Source organism: Notechis scutatus, chromosome 5 (genome assembly GCF_049901735.1).
Source record: "Notechis scutatus isolate UNSWTSFEM ecotype Mainland chromosome 5, rNotScu1.2, whole genome shotgun sequence".
Classification (NCBI taxonomy): domain Eukaryota; kingdom Metazoa; phylum Chordata; class Lepidosauria; order Squamata; family Elapidae; genus Notechis; species Notechis scutatus.
This window is the reverse complement of record NC_142013.1, coordinates 40,069,300-40,096,741: the sequence shown is the minus strand read 5'-3', so window position 1 is coordinate 40,096,741 and position 27,442 is coordinate 40,069,300. Positions and strand designations below refer to the sequence as shown.

The window sequence follows — 27,442 nt, the reverse complement described above, 5'->3', positions numbered from 1 at the left end:
CAAAGCAACACACTAGTTGTCTCGTTTCTAGGCATAAAGTGCTATAATTACCTATAAACACCTCAATGGTTCTTCATAAATCTGTTTGGCATTCTTCATCCCTTAATCTGTTTGCATAGTTTTCAATAATAATTGACAGTAGTTGCATACCACATCCCTGATCTGTAGAGCATTATGTATCTTAAATACAGGGAAGGTTCTTTTGTAATTGCAATTTCAACATTTTAGACCTCTAGACCTCAGCTGACTTCTTCACTTAATTTTATTGTAAGTTAATTACAATAGCTGTATATCATCTGTTGGTTTCCCCCATTCCATAAATTTACACATGGTTTAGTGCTAGTCTTTGTTAATAACTGCAATTTTATATTGTAATATTGCATACATTTATAATCCAAGCAGCAAGCTTTTTCAGCTGAAAAGTAAGATATGAATTTTCTAAATTAATAAATGTTGCAGGCACAAAACTAGTCTTTCATTCAAGAGAGAGACGAGGCAACAATGAATTGTTCTTGCACTGCGGAGTATCTAGAAATGCTTCCCTTCTCAGCTCCAAGGGGAACATTTTAACATTGCACTCAGTTTGAAACATGATGTCAAGATCCACAGTTGGTTTTTTGATGGTATATTAGGAAAATGTCAACAAGAACCAATTATGAAATTGAACTAAAATGACATTAATACATTTATGCCAAATCTCTCTACAAATCTAATGATTTTCTAGTTTCAATATGTACAACTATTGCAGATGTTACAGTGATAAATTGTGTATTCCTGCACTATAATTTGTCACAAACTTCATTAAAGTGACCAAAATATGGCCTGGGATCATCCTAATGTATCAGCATGATCCATGTATCAGCAGACTACATAAAAACAAACAGTTTGTAAACTTTCCACTCATAGTTTTTGTTTCCCCATAAACTACCACAGCCAGGAGAAAGGACTTGAGCAATTCTTGTCAGGTCTACTTCCACAGTTTATCAGAGACTCTTTAATCAACTGAGCAGCTTTCTTAGACAAAATATCTCTGCAGTGACTCCAGGTTTCATAAGCATAAAATGTATAAAAATCTTGTGTACTTAGTAGATTGCATGAAGGGATATTGTGTGAAATGAAGTCCAAGAAACATAGAGAAATGCACACTGATCATACTGACTTATATGCTTAATCATTATTCCCATATTTTACTACAAATGTACTAGTCTTCAATTAAGAAAAAAGAATTACTATCTGCTTTTCTGCTCCCTCCACCTCTTCTTATCAGTATCTATTGTTCTTAGGACATAAAAGCTCATTTCTGGATTATGACTTTCCAGACTTTGGCAGCAAAAATGTTACTGGTTTCATTGAAGCAAAGCATCAGTGTTTAACATGCCTAATCTGTGGTCTTATTCTGTTTGTATCAGCGCAGAATAAATGTAACATCGCTGACTTGGACTTTACACCTAAGTTACATGACAAATTACACTGATTACATTTAACTACCCTGTTTCTCCAACAATATGGCCTCCCCCAATAGGAAGTCCCAGCATGTAATGAAATTAAGCCCCTCCCCCCAAATCAAGGCCTATATTAAAACATGCGAAATGGGGGGGAATGGTGGGGGGGCTTGCCGTTAGGAAGTACTTTTGTTGCACATCCGGATATGGTGCTGCCTGCGTTGACCCCAATATGAAGTGCCCCACCAACGCCGAGGTCAACATCCAAGCCATCGCTGCCCGCCCGCCCAAAGATGCAAGGGGGGGGAATTAAGCCACCCCCGAAAAGATGGCCTAGCCCGGCCTTATATGAGAAACACGGTAACAGATAATTAAATGCAAACTTTTTCATACATGGCATAGACAGCCCAATAATAGACTTTCCATCAGTCACGATAAACCAATATGCAGAATATGTGTAACCTTGTAAACTGCATGCTGTATTGACTATATTTTTATATTCCAACTCTATTAAATTTATCTGATAAATATGAACAAAATTCATTTTTAAATTATCTTGTTTATACAAATGCACATTAAATGGAAGATTATAATTATATAATATTGTCTTGTAATACAGAAGTGTGCCTTGTATTAAGATTTTAAGCATATTCAGAATGATATGTAAGACCATTCTTAATATCATTTAATTACAACCCTGAAATTCTCTTTAATGGAAGATAGTTTCCTCTCAGAATTATAATAAAAATTGTAAACAGCAGACACCTAAAGAATTATATAAATTAAAACTGAAATAAAATGGGACAATATGTTATGTCCCAGCTATTTATCAATTCACCCAATTCACTTTCTAAATTACTGTTACATTACATGTTCTCTATTTTGTAACTAAATTACAATCTTAAAATAATTTAAAATGCCAACATTCATTAGACATGTTGCTTTATCTTTTAATCCCATATTTGTCAGTGGAACAGAAAAGGGCCTGCCAATCTAAAGTTTGATTAATTTGAAATATCCAACACTTCAGAAAAAAATCAAAATTGCATTTATATTTTATTCCTTCCATTTTATACCATCCATGTACATTGCATTCAGAATAGACAAGTAAAAAACCTACACAATTTTATATGAAACCTCTTCTACTTAATAAGCACTAATACTAGTTAACTCTATAAAAAAGTGGCTGCTTACAGGACAAAACCTAGGAGAAATTTTAGTTTCTTTCACAAAACTTGTTAATGTGGGAATCAGCATATTACCTTAAAAACAATTGTGATGTAATACTAGCGCATTAATTGCAGAATTAAACATTATGTACAAATCTACAATATATCTACACATCCAAAGATTTATGCAATAGATATCATAGATATTAACCACAAACATTGAGTAATGAATGCAATCTGCCAATCTTCTAGGGGAGTCCCAGGGTCTAGTCTACTTTCAGCCAGTCTAACCAGATGACTTTTGTCAGATGACTTTCTTAGGCCAAATACCTCACATGATTGTTTTTTGAGCCCTTGAATGAAAAGATAGTTAGAAACATTATTAAATATAGTTATGTCAAAATATATTGCTCTCTTTAGCACTACGCTGACTATTCACCGTATATATGCCTCCTCTTATGCCAATATTCTGACCTGCATTGGGGGGAAGCAAACACAGAACTTGTTTTCCGAAGAAATCAATTGAGTGGCATCAAATAATCCAACATTTTCAACCTTGCCATAAAACCCAAAACATGTTCATAAGCTCCTATACTGGTATTCTTCCAACTGGTTTACAGCTGAGTGTAGATTAAAACAAGACATTCCTCTCCACCTCAGGCTTATGGAGCCCCTCACCTCTAAACCATGCATTAGATGGTCTCCATTCCCTATACCACAACCACAAATCACCCCGTCTAATGATGGTTAAGAAGAGAAGACCGGAATGCAGAAAGGATCCAGTTCCCAGGCACACTTCAGGTAGGCTTAGTTTCTAGCACTTTTCCACCAATAATCGCCTCCTCCCTTTCGCATCCCCATCGCCGATACCTCCCGTCTTTCAATTACCCAGATCCCCTGCCAGTCTCCTAAACATACACAAACTCAATCACAGACAACACCCCCCCTCCTTCCCAGGATTAACGTTCACCCCCTCCCGCCGCCCGTTTGTTCTTCCCTCACATCCAGTGGTCACGCCTTCTCCTTCGGCCTCCTCCAAAGCCTGTTTTCCTTCCTTCCTTCCTTCCTCTCTCCCCCCCCTCCACTCAAGGCTCTGGGAGAGTAATCGGAATTGGCCAACCACCCACCCCCCAGCCTCGCTTTACCTAACACCGACCCCTCCCGCCTTATGGAGTCTTCTTTCTTCCATCCCCCACGCGCTTTCCGCGCCAGCTCGCCCGCCCGCCCCGGGTTTTTTTGACCAGCCCCCCGAACTCTGAAACTTTCCCCGAACAGGCCCGCAGTTATTCAGAGTCTTCCCCCCCACTCCAGCCACCCACCCATTACCACCGCGTTGCCCCTCCCTTCTCACCTCCCATGGCCCGCAGTTTCCAGGGGAGCTGGCACTATGCAGAGCCTCCTCTGTTTCTCCTTCTCGCACTCACCGCTTTCCTGAACAAGGGCGGAGGTGGCCTGGCCTGGCCCGGCCAGGGGGCACCCCTCACCCCCGGGCAGGAGGGGGCGGCGCTGTGACTCTCCCCGGCGAGGGTGAATTCGCTCCCTTCCCATAAACACACACAGGCTCCATTGTCCGCCAGTCAGTCTCCCTCCTCCTCTTCCACATGGTACCGCCCATCTCCCCTCTACCTCTCCCCCCCCCATCAAATGAAACCGCCTCTCGTCACTCCCCCGTCGTACCCAATCAATGGAACGTCCCCTTCTTACTCACTCACTTTCACTCCTCAACCCATAGGGCCTCTTCTCCCAGCAATGGGAATGGTATTGTCTCAAAGGAGGCGAACAGGGGGAAAGATTTGCTCCCCCTTCTTCCCCCCCCCTCCGTAATGGTATCAACTGGTTCTTTAAAGAGACAGAGCAGAATACACGGGCCCTTCCTCGGCTGTAAACTGTACCGCCCTTACCTCCCTCCATTCATCCTGGCACCGCCTCTCCAATTAGCATAGACCAACCCCATACTTCAAGGTAGTTTTCGTTCCACCGCCTCTTCCTTTTAAAGATACAACCACCCAATCGCGTTCTTTAAAGCGACACACAGCCTTTGCGATTCCTCTCGCCCGCCGCCAATCTCCTCCTAGAATTCCTCACAATCGCTCGGAACGCAGGACGTTCGCTGTAACCGATCGAAAGCCACAAAAGTGTCTTGTGAGACCCATGGCAGAATTTTTCAGTAAGAGTGCCTGGTTCTCTACGTAGAAAGACCCCAAGCAGGCAGGCAGGCAGGCAGGCTAACACCTCCCAAGCCGAAAGCTCCTTCGATAAGAGAGGCATCCGAGATTGGGGAGCAGCTTCCCAACCTAAACCACACCCAGCCCGGGCACCCAGCATGCTCGGTTCCCACACCTCAAGGCCTCCCAACGCAAAGGTAAGACAACCCCCATCGCTTATTGCTAATGGCAAAAAGAGAGGATTCCTCGAGAGCGAAAGAACCAGCAGAAAACAGCAGTGCAGCACAATGTGAGCACGCGTCCTCCTCCTTGGTTTCCCCCGCCTCAGTAAAAGCAAACCTGAACGAAAAAGGGTGCGCGTCACTTATCTCAACGGCAGACAGGCTGGAATTTACAGGATCTGAAAAGCAATGGCCTTCCTAAAGGGAAGAAGAAGTAGCATGCTCACTCCGGACTTGCTTCCCATATATTAGATCCCTCCCCTCCCACGACTCCCCATTTCCGAGGGGGTTCCCTTCTCTTGCACCTCGCCCGCTGGTACACTCACCAACCTTAACACTCACCAACCTCTTGTGCCCTACCGCATAATCCTGCGATATACAAATATTTAAAATGTGCATTTCGACAGTTTCACTCAATCCTTTTAAAATGAAGAGAACGGTGACATTCGTTTCGACGGACATGTGGACCTCACCCATTGTTACTATAAGTGAAACCACTACAGAAAAAAACTGAAAGGGGGGCGGGGGGGGGGCGGGAGATCTTGTTCGCATTGATTTAATAGGCCAGCTTCTAGCCTGTTAATTGTATATAGCTACAGTGATCCATTAACTACAATGGTCATAATGAATTTTCAAGAGCTACCGTTCCTCGTTTATATTTTGTATGCATCTTGCCACTGAAATATTGTTCAACTCTCCAGCCGAACTTGAATGCCTACCTTATATGCAAGACTACAATTACTGTCAGCCGTTTTAGGCAGACCAAATCAGGAAACAGACTCTACAGGAAGATTAGAACTATAATTTATTGTGATCCGCCATAACAACAAAATCTTGCAAGCTTGACTGAGCTTTATCGTTTCCCCTTTATACTATATTCAATTAATCGGAGAGGAGCTTCTTGAGTCTCTTCTGAATACTAACTACCTTGTTTCCCAGGACTTAGGGAATGATTCAGCCCTTTGGCTTATATAATGGTTCTTGCCTATTTTGCTCAAATCTCCCTGGTCTCTAAATCTAAGTTTGCAAAAGGCCATGCCGGATGAAGTTAGCAGAGATTGTTATCCCAACACATTTGGTGGTCTCAAATTGGAAAACATTTCATTATATATTTCCTTAATTCCTTGTCTCACTTTCACCTTCTAGAGGTAATTTTGCTCTTTACATTTACCCATAACCCACAGCATAATTCTGAGAGTAGGATTTGCAAACATAAGTATCCTCCAAATGACTTGGACAACTTCTGCCATCCTGTGCTAATAAGATTTGATCTAAAAGAGGGGTGTCAAACTCACATCGTCACATTGTCATCACATGACGTATCATGAGTTTTTTCCCATTTGCTAAAAGTGGGGGGGGCATGGCCAGCATATGACACATCCGGCCTGCGGGTCACAAGTTTGAACACCCCTGATCTAAAATACCAGAAGGACATACTTTTCGGTAAATATATGCATACATCTTCAGTACAATTATAAGATGATGATACCTGACAGTATATTTCCCAAGCTTCTCAACCTTGTAGCTAGGCTGGGGTCGATTCTTATCCAGTTACAGGTGCTGGAGGCTCCCAATCTCTATCTTGGGAATAGGTTCAAGAATGGTGTTCACAGCCATCATGATAACATGGGATTCTCCAGTCTGAATCATATATATGGTCTCAATCTAGTTTTTAGTTTGGAGAAACTGAAAATGGATGACATTTCCACCTATCTTATGTCACCATTCAATAATCTTCATGTTGCTGTGAAACTTAACTCTTTTAAACTCCACAGAGAAGTAGTTTGAATGGTCTATTCAGGTAGCTATGGATCCAGTCAGATTGATGGACAAGTGTGTTAGGTAAACACACCTAACACATTGACCTCTGGAATTAAATCAACTAGATGTTGGATGTGGTGGACCCTGAACAGTCTTTCAAACCAAGGAACTCTGGAAAAGGTAATAATTGAATATATGTTTTGAACAAGAATGGTATAAAAAGAGTTGGGACTCTTTGAATGATTTATACGCAAGATGCTATGTTTGGGTCCACATTATGGAGAAAAAATGGTGCAGAACTATTGCTGTTCTACCACAAATGCCATTTAAGGTATCAAGCTTCCTTTGCAGATTAGAAGGCAGAAATAATAAAATCAAATATATTTACATTATAAAGTAAATAAATAGGTAGTCCCTCAACTTAGGACCACAGTTGAGCCCAAAATTTCAGTTGCTAAGTGAAACAAATGAGTTTTGCTATATTTTACGACCTTTCTTGCCATAGTTATATGAATCACTGCAGTTAAGTTAATAATAATATTAAGTGAACATGATTTCCTGATTGACTTTGCTTGACAGAAGGTCGCAAAAGGTGAGCTCATGACCCTGAAACACTGCAACTGTCATCAATGTAAACCAATTGCCAAGCATCCAAATTTTAATCATGTGACAATGGGTATGCTGCAACAGTCATAAATGTGAAAAACGGTCATGTCACATTTTCAGCACTGTTGTAACTTCAAATGGTTGTTAGACAAACTATTGAAAGTTGAAGACTACCTATATTTTGTATATCTTTTTATTGTTGAATAATGTTATCTATTCTATGTGATTTTCCTCTTTTATGTTATCTTCAGAAACTAGGGATTTGTCCCTTGGTTAAATAATAGCAAGTTTTATTAATGTCTTTCCTAATAATTCATAAGTATTTTCCAAGAAGAGAAGTAAAGAAAACTTCAGGAGAAAAAAATCTTTGGCAGATGCAGATATGTGGAAGAATGTTCCCAAAAGAAGCAAAAAGGTCAGGAGACATTGAGTAACAATAGAATTCTGGAATTGATACCAGGTTCTCATTATAAACAGCCATCTAAGCTAATCATGTTATCAATCAGTGTAGAACAAATTTCCATAAATTGAAGTCCTATAAGAGTAAATGGGGGGCGGGGCATGCCATGGTATGGTAAGTAATTCTCTGTTAAGAAGGAACCAAGTCAGTTGTGTACAGACTCAATATGACCCTGCAGGACATGTATTCCCTTCTGTATACAGGAAAATTTCAGATGTGACCGATATTGCTAACAGACAGCCAGATATATTCTCTTTTTGACCTATGTGTGAATAAATGAACCTGGTCAGCAAAGACCATGAAACAATTTCTGCATTGTAAGGGTGTTGGCAAAAAGGTAAAGAAAATGGAAGCAAAATGCAAGAAGAAAAAAGAGGATCCTGAAAGTCAGTAATCGGCTATTTAAATGGTATCATTGAGAAGTGACTTGGATTTATAACAGTAACCTATGCTACTTTCTCAAAGATTTCCTGGAAAGAGATTGGATATATGTTATTAAAAACTGGGAAGGAAATGTTTGGCAAGTATCTCACCAATCTTTTTGGCAGAATGTTAACCTAGAACTACCGTAAATAGGGAAGGGAGTAAAAGCTCAAGATCAGATATGGAGTCAAGAGTGAGACCAAAGAGGCACAACCCAAAACAAGAAGCAGAAGGCCAGAATGGGGTTTCAAAATTTTGTAGGACAGTACAAGATATATTCTAGTAATATTCAAAATCTCAGGTGTTTCTTCCTTCCCCTTGGATTTCATTTTATTTCTAACATGCCCTAAGAATTAGAGATCCTAAATCAGAAAGACAAATATGGTAGAGAAAGGAAATTTGGTGGAATGGTGTTCTCACACACAGCATTAGAAGGGTCGTTGGTTCTTACGTGATACAACCTTTCTCTTTGGGTGGAGATAGCATCCAGGATTGGGTTATCAGTCGCTGCTTGCTGATTGGACTGAATCTGTCAGATCTTTGAGGACATTCCCCTGTTGCTAAGGCTGCCCCAGAAATTGGCGAAGGAATAGTGACAGAATGATGTGTTTTCTTGTTGTAATAACATGCTCCACTGGATTTGGAATGGACCCACATCAGGGTGGGTCTGGATGCTATCTCAACACAAAGAGAAAGGTTGTATCAGGTAAGAACTAACCACTGTGATAGAGATAGCATCCAGGATTGGGACATACCAAAGCTGGCTGTCCTATGGCTGGGCCTAGTGTGGTCTGAATCCCCTAGACAGGGTGGACCTTTTGAAGAACTTTCCATCCAAAGGCTGCCTCCACAGATGCAAAAGAGTCCAGCTTATAGTGTTTGATGAACAAAGAAGGTAAGACCCAGGTTGATGCCCTGCAAACTTCCTCCAAAGAGGCCTGAGTGGCCCATACTGCTGACGTGGCTGCACTTCTTGTCGAATAGGCCATTATCCTTGGAAGAACTGCAAGACCTTGGTATTGGTAGGCTTTGGATATACATAGTCATCCATCTCCCCACAGTTGTTGGAATAACCTTGCAACCCATAGTAGAAGATTGGAAAGAAATAAAGAGGGATTCAGACCTCCGGAAGGGAGAGGTTCGCTTAACATAAATACACAGAGCCCTTTGAACGTCTAGTGTGTGCCATCTTTTTTCTAAAGAATGTACAGGATGCGGACAAAAATCGGACAAGATTAGTTCCTGGACTCTGTGGAACCAAGAGTTCACCTTTGGCATGAATTAAGGGTCTAGTCTTAACACAACTCAGTTGGTGTGAAACACACAAAGGTCCTTCCTGACCGATAAAAAAGCCAAGTCCGAAATCCTTCTAGCAGAGGTGATTGCAACTTGGAAGGCCACCTTGCAAGACAAAAATTGCAGGGAAATAGATCTCAGTGGTTCAAATGGGGCCTTAGTCAGCGAATGCAGTACTTTAGAGCGGTCCCATGTTGGATGGCGATGAACCACCGGAGGCCTCAGGTTTGTAGCCCCCTTCAGAAACCTGTGGACCATGGGATGTCTAGATAGGGATTCTGCCCCAAGGAGAGCACAGAAGACAAGGCTGCCACCTGCCTCTGCAACGTGTTGGATGATAGGCCCTTGTCAAGGCCATCTTGAAGAAAATCCAGCACCTGGGTGACCGAAGCCTCTGTGGGGTCCCTCTCAGATCTAAAGCATCATTCACATAAAGCCTTCCAGGTTCCATCATAGATGCGATTGGTGGAGGGTCTCTTAGAGGCTTGAATGGTTTGTATCACCTTGGAGGAGTAATGTTCCCAGATCAGAGATCCCCACTCAATCTCCAAATGGTCAATTGAAGCCACTGGGGTTCTGCATGTAAAACTGGTCCCTGGCTGAGAGGCATCCTCCAAGGGTGGGACACAGACAGGTTTACTAAGTCCACAAACCATGGCCTTCTGGGCCAATGAGGAGCCACAAGTATGAGTTCTGCTCTTTCCCCAAAAAGTTTCTGAATCACCCTCGGGATCAGGGGCAGAGGAGGAAAGGCATAGAGAAGCTCCCTTGGCCAAGGACTGCATAAGGCATCCATCCCCTCCCCTCCCAGAACTGCAAACCTGGAGTAGAATCTTGGGAGTTGCGTGTTGTCATGAGAGGCAAAGAGATCCACTGCTGGCAGTCTGAAGTGCTCCAACAGCTCCTGAAACAAAGGGGTACAAACGCCACTCTGCATGGTCTATGGTGGCTCTGCTAAGCCAGTCAACCTCAACATTGGTCATGCCTACAATGTGCTCAGCTCTGAGTGATACCTGGTGCCTCTCCGGCCATAGGCAGAGCTGTTTTGCTTCCGGCATCAATGGCCTTGAATGTGTTCCCTCTTGGCGGTTAATATGTGTCTTGGTTGACAATTGTCGGTTAAGACCAGGATGTCCCTATCTGAGACTGTGTCCTAATTGCCTCAGGGCCAGATTGACCACCCTAAGTTCTAGCCAATTAATATTGTGGCTCAATTCTGCCTGGGACTATTGTCCCTGGACCATCCTGGATTGGAGATGAGCTCCCTAGTCATAAAAGCTGGCATCTGTGTTCAGCACCAGCCTGTCAGGGTCCTTGAATAAGACCCCTAAGGAAAGGGCCTCCGATGACCACCATTGCAAGGACTTGATGACTTGAGGAGTTAATCTGACCTGGGAATGGGAGCAACTCCTACGTGTCCTCTGATAAGGAAAAAGAAACCATTGGAGTGCCCTAGCATGCAATCTAGTCCAGGGTACTATATTAATGCATGATATCATCTTACCCAGGAGTTTAGAAAGCGTAGCCAGGGGTACCCTGTTCTTAGATTTTACTTGCCCAATCAACTCCCTGATACTCTCCTGATGCTCCTGGGACAAGAACACCCTGCAGGAAATGGCATCTATTACAGCTCCCAAATGGAGCAAACTATTGGTGGGAATGAAGTGACTCTTGGCCTCGTTGAAAGAGAAGCCATGCTCCTGGAGCACCTGAATAGTGAGCTCCAAATCCTCTGCTGCTCGAGATGGGGAGGATGACTGGACCAGTATATTATCCAGATAGCACTGGACTCTGACTGGAATGGTCCTAAGGTGGGCCACCAGGGCTGCCAATAGCTTCGTAAATGTTCTGGGAGCAGATGAAAGCCCAAAGGGCAAATCCCTGTACTGAAAATGCCTCCCATTATAGCAGAACCTGAGGAATTGTCTATGGGCCGGCAAAATGAGAACATGAAGGTAGGCCTCAGTTAAATCTATGGAGCTAAGGAAATCCCCCTCCCTAATTCCTTCCAGAATAGACTGGAGGGAGTGCATCTTAAACCGCCTGTTTTTTACCCAACGGTTAAGATGCTTCAAATCCAGAATTGCCTTCCATCCCCCCAAAGCTTTGGGATTACAAACAAGATGGAATAAAATCCCATACCCTGTTGGTCCTCAGGCACCGGCTGAATAGCCTGGATGTCCAGCAGGTGCTGAATAGCTGTTTCCATGGGGACCTTTCTATGTTTTTAGAAACAGGACAACGAATGAAAAACCTCGGGGTATAGAGAAGAACTCTAGAGAAAGGCCCGATCGGACCATCTCCAGGACCCAGGAATCTGTGGTTACTTCCTCCCAACACCTGGAAAACAAGGCCAGACTTCCCCCAGTGGGAGGGTTCACATCAGATTTATCTGGGTCATTGGAAGAGATGACCCCCAGCCCCTCGAAAGAGCCGCTTGTTGTTAAGTGGGCGATTTCTACTTGTCCTGTCCTGAGGTTGATCCTGCCTGGGGATGAAAGGCCTCTGGGGTTTAGAAAAAAACCCCTCCAGGTTCAGTTGTCCTATAGTAGAAGGTAAGACCTTCCCCTTGTCTTTGGAGTCCACCAGCACCTTGTCCAGAGCTTCTCCAAACAATTTTTCTCCCTTAAAGGGGGCAGTGGCCAACCTCCACTTACGTCTCATATCAGCTGCCATTGAGCCAGAGCAGGCGGCGAGAGGCTATAGCCGATCTTTTTTTTTTGTAAATTTTATTTGAGTTTTCACAAAGAGAAAAAAAAATACAAATAAAACATCTTTTTTGAAAGTAGCGTAATCCCGGGTTACATTTCTTCGTACAGACACAAATTCAGGTTCATGCTCATTTTTATATTCTATTCCATATCTTATTACTATTTTACATTTTCTGCATAGCTTCTCCCCTCTTTTAATTTTCTCAATTTTATTTTAATTATCTCATCTCAATTCAAATCATTGTATTTATATTTTTTGTCTGTCCTGTTTCAATTATCTATTATCTTTTCTCATTAAACAAAATTTCTCCTGTAGTTACTGATTGGAGTATGACGCCTTTATATCTTTTCCCTAAAGTTGTAACATTCAATATAATACATAACTTCCATTCGGATTCTGCTTGGTACATTCTTAAAATACACACTGTATTCTTAAAAAAAGAAAAAATTATAAATGTATATAATTTAAACAACATTCCATTCCAATTCAATTCTATCATATTAATATTCATTAAAGTCTTAACATCTTTAACATTACTTTTCAATTAAATATCATACTTCTATGGGAACAGTTATAAGCTTTCCATAGTTAATCCCCCCCTTCAGTTATATTTTATAAAACATTAACTAATTAAAATGTTCCCGTTCCTTCCTAATTCAATTTTCTCATTTATTTTATTTCACTTATTTTATTCACAAACATTTCACTAAATTACACTATTTTATCCCTCATTTTAATCATACGTTGTTTCCAATTTTCTAAAGTTATTTCTATTACTAATATAACAATACAATCGTACCTTTACAGAATCCCTTTTTCAGTTAGATTTTCACTCATTATCTCTAAATAGGTCCTGTTTATCTTACTCCAGTCCTTTGTAACTTCTTTTCCTTTCCTTCTTCCCTCTCTTCTTCTCTCTCCCCTTTTTACCCCCTTGTCTCTCTACCTCTATTTCTCTCTTCTGTATTCCCCTTTTCTGTTGCTTTCCAGTATTATACTTATTTTTCAAATTATTTTTCTTTTCTTTGGTTGTTTTTTTAAGTCTTAAATTCTCCATTCTCTTTCCCCCTTTCCTTTTTCTTCCCCACATAAAATTGCTTGTTCATTAAAGATGGCTTCTTCTTTGTCCCAGTCTTCTTGTTTTGCAGTCTTTTCTTGTTGTTTCTCATAGTTCAAAATCTCCATTTCTAAGAATTGAAAAACAAAGCCAAAAGAACCCTTCCCTTCTTGTGCATCTTCTTTGTACTTTTTACGTTCCATTTTCAATTCATCCAGAAGTGGTGCCATTGTATAAATTTTTAAACAACCACCTGATTGATTTTAGTCATTCAAATATAATAACCTTCACCAAATATAATAACCAAGAATCCAAAGATCACCAAATAATCCAAATACACGCAAGCTGTTTCTTTTTGTGCTCTTTTTTTTTCACTTTCTCTTCCTGGGGTTACTATTTAGTTGCAAAGTTTCAGTTAAAATGTATATTTTAGAAGTCTTGTTGAAGTTTTACTGTAGATTCTTTTTAATTCCAGGCAGTCTCCTCCCTCTTCCAGATCCTGCCCTTATTCTTTTTCTCTCCCTTCCTGCTTATGAAAAAGAAAAATTTTAATGTCCAGAAATCTTTATTACCCCTTTGGCATTTTGTTTTATTTTCAGCTTAATTGCCTATTGATGTCAAAGCGGATTTTTCCGATTTCTTATTTAAGTCTCTTAGTTGTCAGTAAAGGGAAGGAGGAAGAAGAAAAAAAAAAAGCCAAACCTTTCCCTTTTCATTTTCCTTCGCTGCTTCCGACTCTTCTTTGGGAGCGATGTTATTTTTTGTAAGTTTAAATTCCAGGGTATCTTAGTTGTTGCTTTTACAATTTAACCCGGTCAGCCAAAACTTTCACTTCTTATCTTCCTCCTGCACATTCTTTTCTGGTCGAGTTCTCCTTTGTGGTGGCTATTTCTGACCACTGCTACAACCGCCTTTGGGAAAAGGAGTAATGGCCAGCTGAGGAGGAGAGATGTGGCTCTCCTCAACCCTGCTGGCGGTCTCCCCCCTCTTCACCACTTCTACGGGGTGGCTTAGCCCCGAAACCAGCTGGCTCGGGGCGCTCCAGTGGCAAGCCCAGACAGAAACTGTGCACAATCGCGGATTTCTGTTTGTCGCCGAAGCCCTTCAAACCGGAAGTCAGGCTATAGCCAATCTTATCGCCTTAGAGCAGTGGTAGGATTCAAATATTTTTGCCACTGGTTCAGTGGGCTTGGCTTGGTGGGCATGTGCACACATTTTGCATGCATGTGTGCACCAAATGAGCACTTTGTGCAGGCGTAGAGGCGTTCTAACTTGCCTCCTGCAAGCCTGCATGATCCCGGTCGCTTCAGCAGCTGCCGTGCGGCACTATTCTGTGCCGTGCAAAGCAGCTGTACTTCAAATTCAGCGGATAAAGGTGAGTATGGGAGCCCGGGCAAGTGGGTGGGCCCAACAGCAAAGCGGCAGAAAAAACTGGTTCAGTCTCTGCTGCTCATTGCTGCTGTTGGCTTGCCAGAACCGGGCCGAACCGGTAGAATACCACCACTGCCTTAGAGGCAAATCTGACTGCACTGAGCGTGGCATCAGCTGAGAACTCCACAGCTGCTAGGAGCTTATTTATATGCTGTTGTGACTTGACATCCTCAAGTGGAATTCTCTCTTGCAGCCTTTGTAGCCAGATGAGAGTTGAAAAAGTATGTGGCTGTGGAGGCCTTCACCGCCCATGTTCTGATTGATGTGTTCTCTATAACATTTGTTCAGTCCTCTTGTCTTCTGCCTTTAATGAGTCCTCAGGCTCCCCAGGAATGTCAGAGTTGGATTGTAGGGTTGCTATTGGGGTGTCCATAGTTGGCACTTCCAGGGCTTTGGAGAGATCAGCTCCCACATTGAACAACCTTCTGCCCAGGGAAGAAGGGCTTGGACCCGACCCAAGAGAAGACCACTGCCTTTGGATGACTGTTGTGAACATCTTTGGTGCAGGGATGACATCTGCCATTATGGTCTTTTCCGAAAACAATGGGTCATTGTGGTCACTATGGTTCAGGAGCCATGCCTTGCCCTGTGCCCTGTGGCATTCTTTGCCTTAAAGAGGAGCGACTTGAATGTGGCAGGCTGGAAAAGGCCTGAAATTGTGGTTTGGTCAGAATCAAGGCCCTCATCATCAGAATAATTTATATCCATCAGCTTCCCCATGTCAGATGGGTTGCAATGAGTATTCCCAGCAGGAGCATAAGAAGCGGACCCTGAATGAATGGAGAGATCATCCTCATAATTAGACCTTTGTCTCCTGCTTTGAGGAGGAAAATGAAGCCTCAGAAGGTGATCGTCTGGTTTGTTTTAAGACAGCTGATACACTCTGCTTCACTGCCTCAGCTAACAGAGCCTGCATGTTAAATTGGAATTCAGGCTCTTGTCCCACGGCAAAATCCTGCTGTCGTGGGAGTAAAGGTAGCCTCAGGGGCCACTCTGGTTCTATGCTGGACAGGCAGAAAAGAAACTTCTAATGTCAGAGCCTTCAATGGAATCTTGCATCAGATCCTGCTCTTCAGCTCCCCCAGTGGCCGCTTCTGGTAAAACTCTCCTGTCAGATTGAAGAGACTTGGATTCTCTTTATAACAGTCATTCCTCATTTTGGCAGGAATCTGTCATTTCTGAGCTCTTTGGGCCACTTCTTGTCTCTTAGCCCACAATCTGTCTTGTGCTTTATCCCTGTGGTGCTCGTCCCGCTCAGCTGTCTTGGAGCTCTTTCGAGCCCCTGCAGCTCTATATCTTGGCTTGGGGCTTGCAGAGGAGGCTGAAATATTTGGCGCTGCAGGACTGAGAGCGTGATGGTCTGCAAGCCATTTCCTCCATTCTCCTGTTCCCATAGCCAGCGTGCTGGGTGGAATCCGCCATCTTAATGGTCCCCGGTGCTCAAGCTTGCTCAGGAATTATTGCCCTGTGGCTCTAAGGACGTGGAGAAAACTCCCCCAGACCAGTTACCCTGGAGAAGATCCAGCCATTAATTGTGATCTTTATCTACAGCTGGTCTTCGGCCCTGTTTAAAGCGCTGCCGCAGTAATTGCAGGCTTCTGGGGCGGCAAGTTGTCAAAAACCCTCCCAAGCCAAACATGGGGAACAGTGTGGATGTTTAGTCTAACATATCTCCATGAAATACCTCACAATCAGTGCAGATCGGCCCTCAGCCGATCCGTTGTTGGATAGTCTGGGCCAAAGCTTTGTTCCATTTTGACAGCCGCCTAAGTAGTAGACCACGCCGGCTGCCAAGGAAATAGCATACAGAATTGTTTTTTGACTAATTTAGGCCTAATTTTTTATAGATTTGAGAGTTTGTAGGAGCAAAAAAATACATGTCATCCAGCTGAGTCAATTTCTGGGGCACCCTTAGCAACAGGGGAATGTCCTCAAATATCTCACAGACTCAGTCCAATCAGCAAGCAGTGACTGATAACCCAATCCTGGATGCTATCTCCACCACAATGGAGAAGGCTATAATTTATTCACAAGGAAAAAAAAGAGAAAGTGAGGGATATTGTATTAGATATAAAGAAATATTTATATTTCTTGCAAACTTGCAAAGGTATTAATCTGAACATGAAAATCCTATTGAAAGTATTTGGATAAGAAAAGGAAAAACAAAACAGATAGAAAAATGAGATTTTGAAGGCACAATTGGGAGGAATACAAAGAACCCAGTATGAATACATGAGAAGCTTTCTAAACTTTTAATGGAAAAAGGAATATGGTTGGGAAATAAAGGAAGGGAAACATCACTGAAAAAACATATTCTGTAGGATCTCTGATAGAAAAACTAAAGCAAAGAATGAGCTGAGGCTTGCAAGAAATATCAAAACTAGCAACAACAATAGCAACAGGTATCTTAGAAATAAAAGGAAATCCATAGGAAGTATAGATGTACTGCTAGGAAAATATGTTGAAACAAAAAAAAAGTGAAAAGGCAAACCTATTTTGTAGAAGAAGAGCATGGTTATGCCACTAGAGGAAGGAAGGAACTGTAACTTAGGATAGATAAGAAGATGGTAAGAAAGAATTTACCCTTAGCTAATTTTAATTAAAGTTTCCAGGCCAGATAGACTACCTCCCAAGATACTGAAAGAACTAACAGTAAGTAACTGCAGGGATATGCAGTTACCGCCACAACTGAAACCAGAATTTCAGCTGCTAAGCAAGGCAGTTGTTATGTGACTCATGCCCAATTTTGCAACCATTTTTACCATGGTGGTTAAGTGAATCATGCAGCCGTTAAGCAAATCTGAGCTCCCCCATTACTTTGTCAAAAGCCAACTGGGAAGGTTGTAAATGGCGATCGTGTGAATCCAGGATGCAGTAACTGTTAACTACATGTTAGTTGCTAAGCATCCAAATTTTGATCACATGATAGTAGGGTTGCTATAATGGTCTTAAGTGTGAGGCACATTTGTTAAGTCACCTTTTTGAGAGCTGCTGTAACTTTGAACGGTCAGTAAATGAATGAGGACTACTTGTACTTTCATAATCTTTGAGAATTGTGAGGAATTGAGAGGCCATAGAAGCCTGAAGAAGAGAAAATGTCACCTATATCAGTGTTCCTAATTTTTTTTTTCTTTCAGGACCTCTTCCTCTTTTAAAAATTATGAAGGATACAAAAACAGCTTTTGTTTGTATGGATTATATTTATCAATATTTACCATGCTAAAATTTAAATCTAACACATTCAGTGCCACTAATGCTTCTCACAGCTGTTTGGTGGGATTTTGATATTATATTATTTTTCAACATACACTTGCATATATTTTGATTTTTCCTGAGAGGAACTTGTGAAAAAGGGATTCTCAGACTGACATCCTCAAACAGGGAGGAAGGAAGACTTGGAAAATTATAGCCTTGTCAAATAGATATCTACTGTATGCTAGGCATGATGTCAAGTTCGAGAATGACATAGAATAGTCTAGTCAAAGTTCCGTTCTTATTTGTTTACATCCAATAGACAGAATATTGCCAGGCTAAATCTACTCTCACCCCAATAGATGTGCTCTGGGAGATTCTGGGGAGTGGCTGTTATAACTCTGTTCCTCTGTCTCCTATCCAGCTCTGGAATAAGTTCTCTCTTATCTGGGCCCTCCCCTTGGACCTGCTCAGTCCTGGGAAACTGCCACTTCACTGCAGTCCATCACACTACCTCTCACTCCATAGGCACCATCCTTCATAAGAAGGTCCTTATACAGATGGTTAAGTATGAGCATTTGATTAAGAATGTTCCACCTACTATTAACTAGCATGTGTTTGTGGCAAATTGTATCAGTCTAAACTTAACTTTTTTCTTTTACAGACTTTAACACTGAATACCGGAAACAAAATCTAGCTGGATTTCAACCTCTGACAAAACCTTAATAAAATAATAAAATAGAATTTGGACTAGGTGACTTCTGTGGTCCCTTCCAATTCTATCATCCTACTCTTGATTTCAACCTGAATTTTGTAGTATATCATTTAATTATTTATTTTACAACATTTCTATGCCGTCACTATCCATAATTTCTAGATGACATCTTGGTTCAAAAACCAAGGCATGTCAAGGGAAGTTTGCCTTTGCATTTACTGTATTCAAAAATTAGCCACAGAGCATAAACCAAACCTGTATGGAAAGAGTAACTGTTGGGTGATAAATGGTTAAAGTGCAAATGATGTTAATAATAGGATAATGTAGAGAAGATGAATCTGTTATCATGCAAGACTGTAGAGAAGGAAGCTGTTATCAAGAAGTTTGATATCAGATTGTATGTTAGTGTGGCAGAGCAATTCTACAAAATGGCAATAAACAAACAAATTGCCTCTATAAAGCAGAGGCAATAAACAAAAGACTGTGACACAAGTAATACAAGTGCAGATAGTTGTCTATAAAATGTGGTAAACAAACACTTGTTTACAAAATGGCCACAGGCTAGAAGGATTCCTTGATTCCAGGATCTGACACATGGAAGGGGGGCTCTGAAAACTTTCATGTTATAAATTTGGAAGAGTCCAAATAAGAACTTAGAAAATGGGGGGGGAGGACGGGGGGATTGAGATGATGGAAAATATTGCACTAAAACAGGTGAAACAGAAGAAAAAGGAGAACTTTTGATATCCCTTTTTAAGAATGAGAAGTCTGTGGATTTTTGTTTTTGTGAATTAAAGAAAGCCTGAGAAGAATTTCTGTTTAAATACTTGAAAAATATTTTCCGAAAATAAACTTTAGATAAAATTTATAGGGTTCTTCCATTCTGATATCTTTATAGAAAATGCAATTACCAATTAATTGTTTGTTTTGAGATTTCTACCACCTGTACTTCATTGTTTCAAGTTCGTGGAAAATCGTAGAGAGCTACAAGTTTCCACATTTTGGAATTCTCTCAGATATATAAACTGCTGTACATCAGAATGGAGGAATGGCACTAGTTATCCTAACCATGTAGCATTCTATCCATAGAGGATTGTGGCTCATAAACCACCCAAATACAAGATATGTTGAGCCTGTTGAATGGAACAAGATTTCAATTCTAAGAGTTCTACAGAAGTTATGGAGGCTATAAAAATTGGGCTCATCATGAATATTGAACTCTCTAAGTATAAATAAACTAGAGACTTCATCACTAGATATGAGACTTTGCTCAAACAGGAAGATAAATAGAAAAGTATCCAATATATCAACAAAATTTCTAATCTGTTTCACTTATCTAACTTCAGGTGCACATATTCATATTGCTTGATCTTTCACACGAAGGGCCTAGCAAGAGGAATTGTGTTGGCACTTCTCACCGTATGTTGTGAGAAGACAGCCAAAGAAAAATGCACAATTCCTGTCTTTAGTTTTATTTGCTACTTCATTTTAGGCTACAGTCTTGCTTATACTTAGGAGTAAATATAATTAAATCTTAAATCTTTTATCTATAGGCTGATGAATCCAGGTTACTGTATCAATTAGAAAGGTTAAGTCACCCCAGGTTTCCATGTAGGTTGAGATGCTGGCTCTGAAGATTTGGATATGCTAGTTGATCAAAATCCAGAACCTGGACCAAGAATGGGAAGTTGGTATCAGCTTTGTGCCCAGCATTTCACCTTGTGCATCACCTTTGCCAGAACCAATGGGGAGAATATACATAACATGTCCTGTGGTTAGGAAGCCATTAAACTCCCTCCCTCCCTTTCTCTCTCTCTAGTGTTGTTGTTCCTGTGTGTGTGTGTGGTGTCACTGCTGTTTTGAAAATTTTGATCACATTAGATTACTATTGTAAACCACTGTGAAAGCACTTGAAGAAAAGATGGGACTGGGACACCAAAACTTGTTTGGGAAAATATATGCAATCAAGGTTTTTTAATAGACAGATTGTTGTGTTTAATATCTCAGATGAGCAATATCTATTTCAATCATGATTAAACAACCATAATGTGGGTATATAATGAAGCTAGCTAGCTTCACACATTACCCATAAGTTATGGTTTGTTGATGAAGATGCAATGACTGGATTTAGTACAAAACAAGAGTGATAAAGCATACCTTACAAATTACATTGGCCAGGTAAGTTGATGCTTAGTACCAGAGTAAAATAACTAAATCTCAATATAATTGTGCTGCACAATGCATTAAACCACAACCCAGCAAGCACATGTTAACTTACAGTCTTGTGTTAACCTAGTCTATATAATTAATTAGTTCAATGTGTTATGCCAGTGATCCCCAACCTTTTTATGCCGCGCCCGGTATCCCCAACCTTTTTGTCGCGGCCCGGTACCGACATCAGCTGGCCCGCCATCTTGTTTTGATGAAAAAGTGCTTCCGGTGAGCTTTCTACCCGGAAAAGCTCACCGGAAGCACTTTTTCATCAAAACAAGATGGCGGCGCTCAGCAAGCTCAGCGGCCCGGTAGGACTTGTTCCACGGACCGGTGCACCGGTCCGCAGACCGGTGGTTGGGGACCCCTGTGTTATGCTATCCCATAAAATATATTTAACTGACTCAGCCATTAATATGTTACTATTTGTAAGCATGTGCAATGTGTTGGTAGGAAAATCTTGAAAAAGAGGAGGAAGAGCTGCAACCAAAACAACAGTCAGATAAAAGAAATCTGAGTCCAAAGCAGAAATGTATTTTAAGAAAATGTCTCAGATTTGACCCTCCCTAGTTCTCTTGTAGACTAATATGCTTTCAAGATTTGCAAAATTGTTCTCAGCCATTCAAGCTAGACCAGACTTGAAAATCAAAGTTATGAATACTAAAATTACTTTTATTATGTAAGTACAGTTAACAGAATCTTTGCAAGTCTGAAAAAGTCTGTCTCTTGCCAGACTTCATTTACAAGAAAACTAGAAAGGGTCAAGTCTGAGAGGTTTTCTCAAAATTATATTTCTGCTTTGGACTCATATGATCTTTGTCTTGACTGCAGCTCTTCTTCATGTTCCTCAAAATTGTTCTCACAGCCCATTACCACATGTAAAGCAAACACAGCTAATGGCTTAGTGCAATAGTAGTTTGGACCAAGCTCTAATTATTTTTGTAAGCTTTAATGGAAACAGTAGTATATTTATGTTACTTGAAGCTAGGATAAGGAGGATTTGTTGAGATGATTCCCCGTTAGGAAAATGAGCGCATACAGGGAGACATATTTGAGAGTAGTGTTTGAATAATACACACACAGCACACAGATACACTGTACAGTAAATGTAGGTTTTTACTTCCAGAAACGTTAAAGCAAAGTTTAAACCAAGCAGTCCAAAGTCATTCACAGGTAAATCATTCAGTTTTCAATCCAGGGATAATCCAATAACAAAGTCCAGTGTCAAAAACAGTTCAGTAACAGACTTACATCACATCCAAGAATAGTAGTCAATTAGGAAAAATGGAGGAACGGCAAAACTCTCCAACAGAAGGAAAAAGAGACTCACTGAGACACACTCTCTTCTAAGACTAAAACAATCCAGGTTTCTGGCTCCATTTTATGGCCGTTTGAGAAACCACACCCAATTACAATTTTGCATTTTCTTAAAGAGACAGTATTAAAATGTCTATCCTGGTTTATATATTTCCATCCCAAATAGCTGTTAGGTGACTCACATTCCTAACAGGATTCTATGGAAAATAAAAGATAAAAATTTAGAATAATCCTTGCAGCATTGGTATCCTATTGAGCTACAAACTCACTATTCAGTTTATTAGAATTTCAGTCTTCTATCCATTGGTTACTTTCCATGGAATTATAAAGCAACATTCAGTGAAAAATCCTAATTTTATGCACCAGGAGCTTGTTCAATAGTATGAAACTTCAATCCTGCTTTTTATTGGAGCACAGAGAATCCTGCTATAAAATGAAATTTTGTGGTTTATACCATGTGCAAAGTGGATGACAAATACATATCAGAAAGATGACATAATTACTTAAAAAAATACTAAACTATTAAGGAATCAGGATCACTGGCTACTTAGTAAGAAAAAATATTCTACATTCTTTTATCAAACCCAAGATTAAAACACCAGATTAGAAAGAAACTTGGGGATGGAATTGGGCATTGAAATTCCACTGCTTTCTGATACTATTTGTTCTCAGACCTATGGTTACTAAACTGTTAAAAATTGTTATTTTGCTGTTGATGTCCTAGACCTCCTTAGTTCACAGATAACATATGAAGAACATTTAAATCAAATGAACTACTAAAGCCAAGCCCAAAACTTATTTTGGAATATAGGAACGAGGGGAAATCCATTCCTGAATAATATCCCAAATACTGTATGCTAATATTTGACAGATGGAACTCTGCTGATGATCCAGAAAAAGCAAAAACTAGTCTTGAGTTTTCCAAAAGAATTGTATTGAAAAATGCACATGAAATTTCTTTGCTTATTTTAAAAATCCAGGCCCATAGATAAAAATTACTGTAAAGTGCCAGATTATTACTTTTAATATTATCTTATGGACCTGAGATTTTCATAAATACATGGATGTTCATTTATGCAAAGAAGTCATTATAACATACAAAGGGGCATGAATATTTTAAATAACAATTCAAGATAATTATCTTCCAGTCTTCAACCTTCAACCCTTTCTAGAGAGGAAGTTGTTAGACAACAATCACAGAGGACTTTGGAAGTAGAATATCTGGACCCACTTCAGTCAGGTTTTATGCTGGAATATAGAATAGGGACAACATTAGCTGTGCTTCTAAGTGACGTCTGAGAGAGAAAGCATGGGGTGGTGCTCTCTTAATATCCTCCCCTATCTCTTAGCAGCTTTTAGTATCAGCCAAAGTGGTTTACATTCATAAAAATATTAAAAACAAAAATATTATAGTTTATAACATATTTATGGTTTGCTAGGTTGGGTTATCTCAGTTGTGGTTTAGTCAAACCATAGTTAAGCTATTTCAATAGTATCTGAATTCAATTGTTATTCTAAATTTACCTGTAGTGCAGGTATTATACTTGAGCTATGGCAGCCAAGAGAACCAGAAAAATATCTGCTGCTACCCAGTGGTCATCTAGACTTTTGTAGCCAAACATAAGGCCTGGACATATGTCATATAGACCCTTTTTATGAAAGTATAAGAAGGTGGTGATAAGTATATGTATTTATTTTACCACCATCAGGAAAGCTAGGAGTTAAATGGAAAAGATACATATAAATATCTGCAATAAAAGTGTGAATGTAGCATACTATTTTTTCTTCTTCAACAGTATCAGTTGTGTGTGGGAAAGCCAGGATTGGGATGAATGCACATGGGATATTTTTATTAATCTTTTTTACCCAGTGAAATTCCAATAAAAATCATTCTCTGAGATTGGCCTCAGAAGAGAGATATTTTATTATAAGATTGGGGGTGGGGAATGAATAACAGAACCACAGCTTTCTGCAGAATAATCCCATAATAATATTTTCCTTTCCATATGACATAGTCTTGCCTGATTTTCCAGACAAATTATTTGTTAGGAAGGAAGGAAGGAAAGAGTTACATTGATATAGTTGTATGTACTTTTGCTTTTTGAAGCCTAGTTTTTGTATCGCTATTGCTTAAAATGGAGATAATTCTTTGGTTTTGAATCAAAAATACATACTATATTGATGTTGACAAAAGTACATATAATATTGTATGTATGTATGTACATATGCATATACATACACACACACATATACACAACACACAAACATTCATCAGAACTATATTTCTCCTTTAGGATTAAAATACTTGTGGAGATGGTGATCCAAATAAATCTATTGGTTTTTTTTTTTCTTATTGTCTTCTATATTGTCCTTATATTTGAATGCTCCTAAAAGATGTTGTAACACTTGTCTCTTTTTTGAACTTCTGTTGGTATCCAGCCTTGTCAGCTGTGGGAATCTGCTGTAGCAACTGCCTGAGGAAAATGAATTCCCAAGGCAGGGATTCTCATACAAGAAATCCATACTGAGAGATTTCACTATTGGAACAAACAGTAGTACATCTCAGCTAAACTAATTTGCTGCTTGACAGGTAGAATGCTGAGAACCAGCTCAGATGGAAAGATCCTAGTCTATTTGGGTTTTTAGCAGTCACTGCCAACAACTTAAATTGAGCATCAATAAACAATTACCCGTTGCAAATAATATAAAAATCCCATTTCTTTTACTAAAATAAGGTTATTATTATCCAGAAACCCCATTAGTACTGACATAGCATCGCACATAAGAACTGGGGATGCATTAAATTCATCCAGTTGTATAGGTCTTTAGGTGCTAGCTAATTAAATATTATTAACATGAGATAACAGCTTACCATTTCATTGTACTCTGCAGTACTCAAGCCTTTTCATACCCATTGTCCTAATAATTCTAGCTATTAAATCCATCAGCACATCAGATTTTTCCATATATTTGTCCTGCAAGAAGAGAGGTCATTTAACCTAATTCCTTCTGATCATTTTCCCAGTCCAGTTCCCTCAACTGTCCTTTCCCCATATAGGAAAAAAACATAAATATCTAGAGGTAAAAGTGGAATAGAAAAGGAATTCGACCAGGAAACAACATAGGGAAAGCCTTCTACCTCTTCTCAATTCTGCCCTAGCCCCAAAGCCATATTGACATGTACTGCAATATACTGTATATTCCATGATATTTAAGCAAAGTATTCTAAAGAGGTATAACAAAATACAATTTTAAATAATTAAAACAGCTGTGTTTGCAGGATCTGCAGGATTGCTTTGGAAGCTGCTCTTGGCTTTTTCTGAATGTATGTGTATAGAAAGTGTAGTGGTCATGCATGAATACATATATAGAAACAGCCTGGGTCAATTTCCAAAGCAGCAACAGTTGCACAACCTTTGTACATGATGTGTCTGTTCTAATAATTATAAAAAAAGATACAGGTCTTACACACATTCCTGCAAGTTTTGAAGCACCTCTGTCAAACTTTTTCCAATACTACAATATAACATAGTATTGTTCCTGGTAGAATACAACATAACAGAAAAGTTTCAGCATCTGCAGTCTTTCAAAACAAAAGACAAAACACAGCAATTGCTAAAAACAGGCCTATGCAACTGCACTGAAAATATCACCAGAAGAAGCCCAATAGTCTGATAGTATGGAGAGTTTCTATAGGATGGTGCCCTAAAGGTGCTTCACATTCAACATCTGAAGCACCTTTGGAAAAAATATTGAGGTGGCGGGGGAAGGGGAAGAAACATACTGTGGCTGTAAAGTTAGTATGAAAGAACTTTGGAGGAGTTAACATGTACTGTTTGAAGTGGAGTTACAATGTTATAGAATCTCACCACCTCACCCAACTGATAAAGATGTACAATTTAATATGACTGATACTGTTTTCAGGGTTGTTCTGAAACAAGGATCACTACTGAAAATGGTCTACAAAGTCAAAAAGTTTGATTTTAATATGGCATTTCAATTCAATAATAAAAGTAATGTTGTTTTTTATGACTTTATTGCTATATGACATCGAACATGTAAACAAGCTAAATTCACTACAAACATGGGCAACATCCTGCCCACATATTTTTATCTTTCTTGGTGACTTCAATCTACCTCATATTAACTGGACCCTAAACGAATGTAACACTGAACCCATACATGCCTTCGATCTGATATAAGTATACTATATAAAATCATACATTGCAATGTCCTACCTGTCAATGAATACTTCAGCTTCAACCATAACAATACAAGAGCACATAATAGATACAAACTCATGGTTAACCGCACCAAACTTGATTGCAGGAAATACAACTTCAGCAACAGAGTGGTCAATGTCTGGAATACTCTACCTGACTCTATGGTTTCTTCCCCAAACCCCAAAAACTTTAAACTTAGACTGTCTACTATTGACCTCACCCCTTTCCTAAGAGGTCTGTAGCGGGTGTGCATAAGTGCACCAATGTGCCTACCGTCCCTGTCCTATTGTTTCTTTTATTTTTCTTATATGTATCCATGTATTCATAACTATGTTTATACTTATACCTATTATCTTGTAAGCAACTGACAAATCAAAATAAATAAAATAAAATAAAATATTGCAAACTGCCTAGAAATACAGATTTTCCATTAAGAAAATAAATTGATAATAAATTCAACCACACACTCCATGTATGCAAGTGACACATTAAGCCATGTTTGGAACTAAGGATACATTTATTTCCTGTGATACTGTTCAAGAAGACCCACAACTTATACCCAGCAGTGATTTTCTAATTGTTTTCAATATCGACAGTAATTCAATCACTTCTGCTGCATTTGGCTGGTCAATATTTCCTGCATATTTTTTGAAAGAAGTATTCAGTAGCTCTGAAGCCACTATGTATGAAGACTGGCAAATTTATTTATTTGATTTTTTTAATGCCACCTTTATATTTTATTTTTATAAATCCTAAGCCACTCTCATATCCTGGTTTCATGAACCATCATGAAGCAGTAGTTAGAATGCAGTATTGCAGGCTAATTATGCCAACTGCCAATAGTTCAGTCTTGGCCGGCTCAAGGTTGACTCAGTCTTCCATCCTTCCAAGGTCACTAAAATAAGAATACAGATTATTGGGGACAATATGCTGATTCTGCAAACTGTTTTAGAGAGTGGTGTAAAGCACTATGGGGTGGTATATAAGTCTCAGTGTTATTGTTATTGCTTTCCCAGTTCATATATACAATCCCTCATGCCT

General features: G+C 39.8%; 2 long non-coding RNA genes across 2 annotated transcripts in view; both read left to right on the top strand.

Moving 5' to 3' along the window:
• The window catches only part of LOC148130449 (uncharacterized), a 484,585-nt gene that overhangs the window by 354,714 nt on the left and 102,429 nt on the right, over positions 1–27,442 (top strand). The window lies entirely within an intron of this gene.
• On the top strand, positions 4,837–19,516 carry LOC148130450 (uncharacterized). Its single transcript, XR_015749807.1, has 3 exons — positions 4,837–4,973; positions 18,360–18,483; positions 18,600–19,516. It is a non-coding gene; the product is annotated as an uncharacterized LOC148130450 (long non-coding RNA).